The sequence below is a fragment of the Chelonoidis abingdonii genome, chromosome 4 (assembly GCF_003597395.2).
Source record: "Chelonoidis abingdonii isolate Lonesome George chromosome 4, CheloAbing_2.0, whole genome shotgun sequence".
NCBI classification, from domain to species: Eukaryota; Metazoa; Chordata; order Testudines; family Testudinidae; genus Chelonoidis; species Chelonoidis abingdonii.
Window position 1 is genome coordinate 3,439,738 of NC_133772.1, and position 10,649 is coordinate 3,450,386.

The following is a 10,649-nucleotide window of genomic DNA, read 5'->3' on the forward strand; positions in this document are numbered from 1 at the left end:
CTAGAGCATGGGAATTTGGTCCAACATCTGAACATGTGGGGAGTGTGCAACTACAGCAGAGAGATTACCCACTATTCAACTCCACAAAACCCTGCACCCCTTTCCCCTAGTCAGTAGAGCAGTGGGTGTTTCATATCAAACTGAACTAGAAAATGCCAACTTGTCAGACCCCTCATCCTTCTCACCCTCTCTTTTAGCCATCCAGACAGTGGTTTCTATGAGCCCAGCAATGTCTCACTGAGCGTTTTGTTCTGATTTATCACTCAGGGCCAGTACCAGCTGGCATTGCAGCAAAGCCTGTGACTGAGGACCCTTTGGAAGATGCCGACAGAGCCACTCCACTGACATCACCAACCAGAGGGTAACTTCTCTGAAAACAGGGCTTTAGGGGGAAAGTGTCTCCTCAGTTGGCACTGCAGGGTCATCGCTGGGATGTTGTATCCATTGTTATATATGCGTAAAGGGGGGACTCACCTCGAGTGTGCCCCTTCATAGCTGGCCATAGTCTAGCAGCTCTTTCCTCTCTAGCACCCTGTGACATACTCCAAATGAACATTAGCCAAAGTTAACAGTGGATTTAAATTTTCCCCGTGTTGGGAGTTCTACATTTTCCCCAAGTAACATGTCAGTTTCCCAGAGTGTGCCCTCTCTGACCAGAGAAATCTGGGCACCAGTGTCCCTCCATCCCAGCCATTTTTTGCCATTCACTCTGGCAACTTGAATAAACTCCAGTGGGTCCAACTTTACAAAATTCATCAGGAGCCCCTCAGGCACATCTGGGGGTCCTGTGTTTATGACAGCTGCATTAACCTGGGCTGGATGGGGTGTGGGCCTAGATTCCCTTTTAGGACAATTGTCCCTCAGGTTTTCAGTGGAGTTACACATGAAACACCTCCTTCAACTGTCCTCCTGTGAAGGGGGATTGTGAATGTGCTTTTCAGGAGTCGGTTCTTAGGTGGAATGTGCCTGGGCTCCCAGCCGCCTTCTCTTTTCCCAGTAATAAAATGGGGTCCCTCTTTTCTTTGTGCCTTGTGCTCACTGCACGCTCAGGATTATACATAAGGCTCAGCCAGATTTGCTGCTTTCTGTACAAAACCCAAAGATTTATCACAAATGGCTTCTCTGATCTCTTCATATCATATACTCAGGAAATGTTCCTGTGCAAAGAGGTCAAATAATTGGTCATAATTTTCAGCGCTTCTGCCCATTTTTTTCATAAAATCACTTCTTACAAACATATCCCCTATGACTCACATTATCACGTTTTTTGACGTTTCTAAACGTCACCCTGTATACTTCAGGGGTAATTTGAAATCTTTGAAACACAGCCTGTAAATGAATCATACTTCAAAACCTGTTCAATTTCCATTTCATTAACAACATGTAATGCTTTATCTGAGAGCGTTGCAACCAGCATAGGGACTCTCTGGGATTCTGGGATTTTATGCAGTTCATGGAGTCTTTCAAAAGTGGTGGGGTATTTTTCAGTACAATATGCTTCTTATATGCAGGGCACAGATTATCCCAGGTGGATGTTCCTTGTGGAGAGGGAATACCTGGGAGCTGTCCCTTCCTTTCCCATATGCTCAGGTTATGCAGCCTCACCTTCTCTTTTTTTCTTGGGCTTCCTTCTCTTTCAGTTCCAGGGCTTGCTGGTTTGCTTCATCTTGCTGTTGCTTTTTGGCCTCCCTCTCTTCGGCTGTCTGGTCAGATTCCTATCTTTGGTGTTTCTTAGTCTCCCATTCTTTATCTTTCTGATTAGCCTTCAGTCTGCCCAGTTCAAATTTTGTCATTTCATCCATTGCTCATTTTATCCTTTTTTTTTGTTCTGTTTCCTTACCTGAAATAATCAAATAGAAAACAACAAACTGTAATCTTTTCTGGCTGTTCTCAGTCCTCTAACTCTGAATCACTCAGAAATCTAATTTACCAGTGCATGAAGTATGAACTTCAGTCAACCAGCAAGCTGTGTGTAAATCCTGCCACTAACTATGCCACTGTGACACTCTCCTTAAGTCCCTCAGAACCAGTCATTGTTTCAGAGGAGTAGCCATGTTAGTCTGTTTCAGCAAAAACAACAAGGAGGCCTGTGGCACCTTAAAGTCATTGTCATAAGTCATTGCTACCTCTCTGCATCAGCAAAGGAGAGCTTTGCTGGAGCTTAAACTATGTGTCAGCTCCCTACCACACCAGTCTGTCTGCCCTCACCAGCAAACTCCTTGAGACTCTGCTACCCTAATCTTTTCCTTGCAGGTGACCTACAGTGTACTCTAGTTCTCAAATTCCCCAGAGATGTCTCTCTGCAGCGTCCAGTCCCTCTGATTGGACACTCATAGAAATTTAGTTTGCTGCCTCCAAAAAGACAGAAAACACACTAGCCAGTTAATCTAGATGAGGACTCACTCCTCATTTTAATCTACAGCACTCAGATGGTTTCATAAGAAAACAATAGATTTATTAGTAAAGAATTTAGATTTAAATGATACTAAGAGAAAAAAAGAGAGATCTAGTTACAGACAAAACAAAACAAAGCACACTTTCTAGTGACTAAAATTTAATCTTAGCAAGTTACAATATTTGCCTAAGCAACTTTCTCATTTACAACATATTACCAGCATCTTCCTCATTTCAGATAAGAGAATCCAACATTCACAGAATCAGAGGGTGTTGTCCCTTTTGTTTCCTAAATGATTGATAACTAAGAGATTCTCTTTGCTCTTCTTATATTTCCCATAGCCCATTGTTTTTGCCTCAAAGGCCAGGAAGGCCTCACGGGGGTTTCCTCTGCTGGTTGTGAGCGTGATTACTTTGTTTACCTTATATGTAAATGTACTTTCCTTATCCTCTGCCTGTAATCAAGCCAGGCAGACAAGTGAATCCACAGTCCTTTGTCAAAGATTGACTTATTTATTCACTGCCTCCAAAACATATTTTAAGAACATATTTCCACCACACATACATAGTTCTTTGTACACAACCTGTATATACACCACATAATGATATTCATGATCAGCATGTCATCAATCGTTATATAATACCTTACAAGACAGTGTTTGGCTAAATATTCTGAAAATAGTGTGTCTTGAATGCCCTATGCTAGTTGGCATAAAGTGGCTCCTAGGATCACACACCCCACCCCAAGGGCTCCTTTTCTGTTCCACTCTCCTGTCAAAGAAGTGGCGCCAAGCCTTCTTCTTGGAGTCAAACAGACAAACCTAAAAGCAAAGCACAAACCACAATGAAAGAAACTTATGCCCTCTCCCTTGGGTTTAAACTTTTAATCTGTCCTGTGTCCTACCCCAGCTCTCCATTCTCCTGCAGAACATTGTCTCAAATGTTACCTCCCATTTGTCTGGCCTCTACTCTGAATTCTCCACTCCCATTTACCTCCCAGGGCCACTGCCTGTGGGCTGGTCTTCTCTCAGGCCCACTCCTGTAGTCTTTTTCACTCTTACTGCCCCCTTTCATCGGGGGCCCTCCCAGGGAGTGAAATCCCTCCTAAACCTCCTCTTCAGTTCATTGTTTCCTTGGATTTCTTCCCTAGAAGTCCAGGTCCTGTCCTTCTCTCAAGGCTAACCGCCAGAGCTTTCTCCACCCCGGTGGCTGCTCTGTATCTCTCTGGGTTCCACTCTACAGAGTCCTTTCCTTCTCTCCTAGAATACTCAAGGGGCTGACCAAAGAGATATCTGAGCCATTAGTGATTATCTTTGAAAGTCATGGAATACCCATCTATAAAAAGGGAAATAAGGATAACCCAGGGAATTACAGACCAGTCAGATTAACTTCAGTACCTGGAAAGATAATGGAACAAATAATGAAGGAATCAATTTGCTAACATCTAGAAGATAATAAGGTGATAAGTAATAGTCAGCATGGATTTGTCAAGAACAAATCATGTCAAACCAACTTGATAGCTTTCTTTGTCAGGGTAACAAGCCTTGTGGGTGATGGGATGTGGTAAATGTGGTATAGCTAGATTTTAGTAAGGCTTTTGATACAGTCTTGCATGACCTTCTGATTAACAAATTAGGGAATTATAACCTAGATGGAGCTACTATAAGGTGGGTGCATAACTGGTTAGATAACCATTCCCAGAGGATAGTTATCGATGGTTCATAGTCATGCTGGAAGTGCATAACAAGTGGGGTTTTGCAGAGATCAGTTCTGAGTCCAGTTCTATTCAATAACTTCATCAGTGATGTAGGTAATGGCATAGAGAGTCTACTTATAAAGTTTGTGGATCATACCAAGATGGGAGGGATTGCAAGTGCTTGGGAAGATAGGATTATAATTTAAAATGCTCTGGATAAATTGAAGAAATGGCCTGAGGTAATTAGGATGAAATTCAATAAGAACAAAAGCAAAGTACTTCACTTAGGAAGGAACAGTCAGATGCACACATACAGAATGGGAAATGACTGCCTAGGAAGGAGTACTGTAGAAAGGGATCTGGGGGTCATAGTGGACCACAAGCTAAATATGAATCAACAGTGTAACACTGATGCAAAAAACCCAAACATCAGTCTGGAGTGCATTAGCAGGAGTGTTGTAAGCAAGACATGAGAAGTAATTCTTCCATTCTACTCCACGCTGATTAGGCCTCAACTGGAGTATTGTGTCCTGTTCTGGGCAGTGCATTTCAGGAAAGATGTGTGCAAATTGGAAAAAGTCCAGAGAAAAGTAACAAAAATGATTAAAGGTCTAGAAAACATGACCAATGAAGGAAGATTGAAAAAATGAAGTTTGTTTAGTCCGGAAAAGAGAAGACAGAGAGGGGACATGAGAATAGTTTTCAAGTACCTAAAGGTTATTACAAGGAAGAGGGAGAAAAATTATTTTCCTTAACCTCTGATGGTAGGGCAAAGAAGCAATGGGCTTAAATTGCAGCAAGGGAGGCTTAGGTTGGAGATTAGGAAAAATGTCCTGGCTTTCAGGGTGGTTAAGCACTGGAATAAATTGCCTAGGGAGGTTGTGGAATCTCCGTCATTGGATATCTTTGAGGGCAGGTTAGACAAACACCTGTCAGGGATGGTCTAGATGGTGCTTGGTCCTGCCATGAGTGAAGGAGACTGGACTTGATGACCTCTCAAGGTCCCTTCCAATCCTATGAATCTATGATTCTCCTTACAGCTGCCTTCTTATCTGCATTTCCTCTTATTCTAGAACCGCCCAGCTCTTCCCCCAGCTGGGACTCATCTTTAATTAGGCCTGGCCACCCTCCAGGCGCACCCAGGTGTGTTAATGTGGACCTGAGAGGATAATTAACCTTTTTTGCCACCTGTGTGGGGTAAACACCTAATCACAACACGCACAATGAAAGTCCTGTCTCAGTATGGACTGTTCCTCCACTCGCTTACCCTAGTTTTACACAGGTGAAACCCCATTGGATCCAATGCAGTCACTCTTGGTTCATGCTGGTGTTAGCAAGAGGAAAATCGACCCTATGGGTTTTCCTCCTGAGAGATGGGCAATACGGAGGACTGATGTAATGATCCCCAGTCAGGCAGACCAGCCATCAAATGGTTCTTGATGGGTTTCAGCTCATTTCAGTGAGCACAATAATTTTTCTTTTGTGAGCAAATCCAGGAGTATATGGAAATCTCCGCTGAGCTCAGCTTCCCTTTTCCTGTAACTGCCCTTTCAAATCCCCACTAGCAAGTCACTTTGAAAGGAAAAAAATGTTACATTTCTGAAATTCATGCACAGCCCCTTAAAGGGAACCTTGCATGAGCTGCTGTGACCTGAAATGGTCATAATTTAACTCATTATGGTGAGCGGAGCACATCAATCTAGATAGGAGAGAAAACAGTTGTAACTGGCCATTTTCTCTCTACAACTGTTTGTCTTCCTGATTATATGTTATTGAAGGAATCAGTTCCCCCAAAATTACCTACTAAATGCAGTCTAGATTTAGCTGCTTCAAATGTTTATTTCTTGATCCTTAGGGAAAAAATAATATATATATTTAATAGTGATTTATTATTCCAGACCACAGGACTCGGAAACAGCAGCTACTAATGAAAAGGCCTTGAAGATGGTACGCAGAGAACGAAATAACCTGGTCAAATTACTTCAAAACAATGCTGGCAAGGTCTTGGACGAATTGCTCTGCCAGTTGGTGATCACACAGCAGGACTACAATCGAATCAACAAAAGAAAGGATGCAGAGGACAAAATAAGACTATTGTTGGTTGTGATCCAGCAGAAACGGGGACTGACCTGTAAGCAATTTCTGGAGAGTTTAGAAAACCTGTTGCCTGATTTCCAACAACACATACAATACCCAGGACAGGGTAAGTGGTGTAATTGTGTCTGATTTTAAAAAAATCATTTTTCCAGCCTAAGAATGTAATTGCTGTAACACTGAATGGAGGGATTTATTCCCAACTGGATTTCTACTTAGTAGATTCAAATGCTGCCTCCGCCTCTTGGACATAAGAGTTTCCTGGAGGGGGTTTTCTTCTGCTATGGAAGGAGAATGGGGTGAGGATTCCAGGGCCTGCACAGATCTATGCATCTCTAGAGCCTCCTATAGAGTTAGTCTGAGTAAGGGCCCCTGCCTGGCATTGTGTAGCAATATATGGGATCCAGGGCAGGGTGACCGAGACATAGCTATTTCCTAGAGCTTTTGCAGATAGATAGTTGTAGTGAGGGCTGGGTTGAGTATGGACCTTGTAATATCTCTGGGAGTTTTATTGGTGGTTGAGTTTTGTTGGCAGCTGTGAAGGGCAATACCACTTATTTATTTTGTTTCATGAATTTAATGTTGAGTTTCCAATTTTCATATTTTTAACTTGACATAAATAAATCAATACCTTCAGGCAGCTAATCAAAGAGTCTTATAGTGGCATGGTAGCTCCACTGTACTTAAGGTTGAAACTAGTTTACTGTTTAACAGCTGAAATTTCTTATGTGCTCCACAATCCATGTGCATACTTAAATTGCCTTGAAATTTGCTGTGTCTCATCAGGTCTTGCGGTAGGGTGAGTCCAAAAGTAGGGTCTTTTCAACAATGGGATCCTGAGGCACAACTATCATATATCAGCATTTTCCCATTCTTCTAATATGTTTTGGCACACACCTGGGGCTCTGTTGCAGGCCAGAGTGTCTGTCACCTGAGCTCACATGTGGATCAAGGTGATATGCTGTTCCATTGCTCCGGAGCCACACCTGTACACTAAGACTCTTGAGTACTTTCTGCAGAAGCTTTCTGAGAACATGTGTTGTGCTCATTAAGTTCTCTGTCTGCTTCAGCTTGAAATTCTGCTTTTGGATTTTTTTCCAGAAAACAAAGCTTCTGGTATAAAAGCTGATATTTCAAAGTGCTTTTAAATCCACAGGCATACTCTGATTGGCTTGAAGATTCTCATTTGTGCCAGGGATAGAGTTAGAGATGCAAGAATGGGAGTATTTGGTGAAGGAGTTCCTCAGATACATCCACTTCAGTGAGAAGCTGATTTTAATATTTCCATTGCTGAAGAACACATGTCTTAGATAGAGGTAATGGTGCAAATTTGGGGTTCTTAGAATAAAATCATCTGAGAATATAACTTGTCCAAGTCTCACCTTTACCTGAGAGTATGTAACATCATCTCCCATTTCACCTAGCCAGCTTCCCCGCAGTTTACTAAGAACTATTCTTATTTTTTCTCTCTCTGCTTTTCATGGGGGTTCCATCTATATGCCTGTGGTGTGTGACCCTGCGTGTGAAGGCACTATCCTCCTGAAGAAAAGCCAGGATGAAATCTGTCTGGGAAAACAGGAAAATCAGGACATTCTAAAGGATCTTGTTTTCTTTTCATAGTCTTTTTATGTAAGGAATACACCCAGGAATTCAGGTGGCTGTGAGTCTTCAGAGTTGGTGATTTCTTGAGGATTTATAGCAGAGTGACAGTCCTGCTATAGTTATGGTTCCGACAATGTTTCCTTTGAAAGCTCACTTTTCTAAGTGCTCTAAAATTTACATGGTTACTCAGATTGCCTTGCTTCATAGGGATGTGGGGTTCTGTTAGTAATCCAGATTTGGAGACATTTCACCAAGGGCTTCCTGAGATATAGTCGCCCCTCCAAAAAGAATTTGTTAAACGTGAGAGCTTTCGGCAACTTTTTTGTGCTCACAGATAAAGCTCAAACCAGGGCTCAGATCGTTACATCAAGAAATTCAACACTCAGCAGTTACTCCAAGAGAGGGGATGGCACCTGCCAGCCCTTGGGGGAAAATCAAATTAAAAGATTATTTCAAAAAGATTTTGCCACTCTAGCTTAGCTTGTCAGAAGCCTCTTGTGCTAAACGACAAGCTAGGTTAACTATCTCGAAAACTACCTCTGCCTTAAAGCACCTCAATACCTGTGAGGGAGTATCACAGTCATTAATTCTAAACTCCAACCTGCCCCAGCCTCTGTGAGTTCAAATCCAACCCAATGAAGAAATCTGAAGTAAAAGGGGATTTTTACTGTGGGGAAATGTAATCCGAGTACAGCAGAATCATCAAAACAAGCTGAAACTATTTTTAAACAGAAAATACACTACACAAACTAATGCTCCCAGGGAGGGGAGGGCTGATTAGGGGTGCAAGAGTAGGTGGGAATAGGGGGACAGGGTTTGGGCCTGCAGTGGGGGCTGAGGGTATGATTGGAATGGGGATACATGTAAATGGAAGAGAAGGAAGATGGGTCAGGGGCTTAGGTATGGGGGGATGGGATAAAGATTGGGGGAAAGGGAGATGAGAAGAGGGGGCATCAGAGAATGTGAGAGGTATCAGAGGAAGTTGAGGGTTTAAGGTGGGAGAGGCCTGTTAGCCCTGACTTGTCCCCTTTCACATGTGAGCTTGGATCCAGGGGCATCCTACCCCTCTGCGGGGATCTGAGCCCTTCTTCCTGCCTGCTATGTGTTCTGGAATCTAGGGCATCCTGCTCCTCTTGCTGTGTCTGAGCCCCTCTCCCTGGCCATCCATGTGAGCTGGGATCTGGGGGAATTAATGTAATACAAATTTAAACATCTGAAATTCAGAAACTGAATAAAGATACACTTCATCCTTGTGCCAGAGGAAGCATGTTTGGGGTGAGCTGGCCAGAATGTTTGGAAGAGGATCCTCATTTGGAGGGACACAGGCTGGTTGGACCTGGAGCATGGCTGGGGAAGCCGGGATGAAGCAGGGGCAGGAATCTCAGGTGGGCGTGGGACTCAGCTACCAAACAAATCCTGAAGTATAATGACATTGGTTATAATAAATAGGTAACAGCTAAGCTATTGATCAACAGTTAAAGCTCTACATGGTGATAGGGAGGCCACAAAGTAGGTACTCGGGGAACTAGTTGTTCCAAGACTGGCTACCTGACAATATGGAAGAAGTGAGTTGCGGCTGGAGCTGCTGCTCCTTATCAATCCTCAGTACCAAATGTTTGGTTCCATGAAGGAGAATGTGGACACTAGTGTGCTAGAGGGCACCAAGGATACATGCATATCCCAGAACTGGGAGACCATCTGGGCTATTCACAGAGAAGCACGAATAGATCAGATATTGCTGGCTGCCTGATACAACCTAAGGCCACAGTGAGCCTACAGGGGCAGCCAGGAACCCTCTGAACTGCAGTGGAGATCTGCTCCTGCTGTGTGACTGGAATCTGCTTCAGCAGCCCTCACTCCAAAGCATGAAGGCACTAGAGCTTCTCAATGGGCTAAATGAAAACAGATAGCTTGTCTCCTGGGAGGAGATAATAGGCCAATCTCCCAGTTCTGACTGTGGTAGAAGGAGGTCTAGGGGTGAGAAAGGAAGGAGAATCAGTCCTGTGGACACATGCACACATTATACCCATGATCACACACACACACATTTTTGAGTAAAGAGAAGGGGACGAAAATGCAATGAGAAATATGGTCCTTCCTCATGTTTACTTGGGGCTGTTAGAGGAGGCAGAACAGGAGATCTGAGCAGGTTATCCACCAGATGTGGGGATGACACAGAGCAACCTAACTCTGAATAAGAAGGGAGCATTTATCAAAAAGAGCCAGATACTCAATTTCCCAGAAACAGCCAGAAAATAAAGAAAATGAAAGTGAAAGGCCAGTAAGAGTATGGTGGGGGGAGGCAGAGAGAAACGTGGGGATCTAGGTGAGCCTGATAATTGCTAGGACATGACAGATTGCTTCATTGTTTATCTGCATATAGTAACTTGTGTGGAGAGTGCAGCTCTCATCTGATAATGATTGAGTCTGTCCAGAAATCCAGCAACTCTGTAACTGTAAACACAACACAGTCCCCTAAGGGCAAAGAGAGCAGAGCTAGTTGGAATGTAAATGACTCAGTGTCCTGCCAGCCACCTCAGAGGGCCCGGTCCCAGTGAGTGCAGAGAAAGGTGGGGTCTGTGTTTATGCCATTGTCCTCTACACCTTAATGAAAGTATTAAATAAGACTGGATGAGACATCAATCCCCGTGGGACTCATTAGCCCCCTTCCTACCTGCTGATCTCATGCCCCTTCACAGACAGATACCCATGTGTGGCAGTGGACTTCATGGGTTGCATTGTGACCACTGTACATCTGCTCTACGGGCACAATGTGGCTGCTCTGCACATGTAAAAAGGCATTTCTGGCAAGTGCAGCACCATTGAAACTAGGCCTACATTCTATTCCTGTTCTGTGCCCTGA

General features: G+C 43.6%; 1 pseudogene; it reads left to right on the forward strand.

Annotated features, from left to right (window-relative positions):
- Positions 1–204: 204 nt before the first annotated feature.
- Positions 205–10,649, forward strand: part of LOC116825391 (interferon-induced very large GTPase 1-like) — a 31,545-nt pseudogene continuing 21,100 nt past the window's right edge.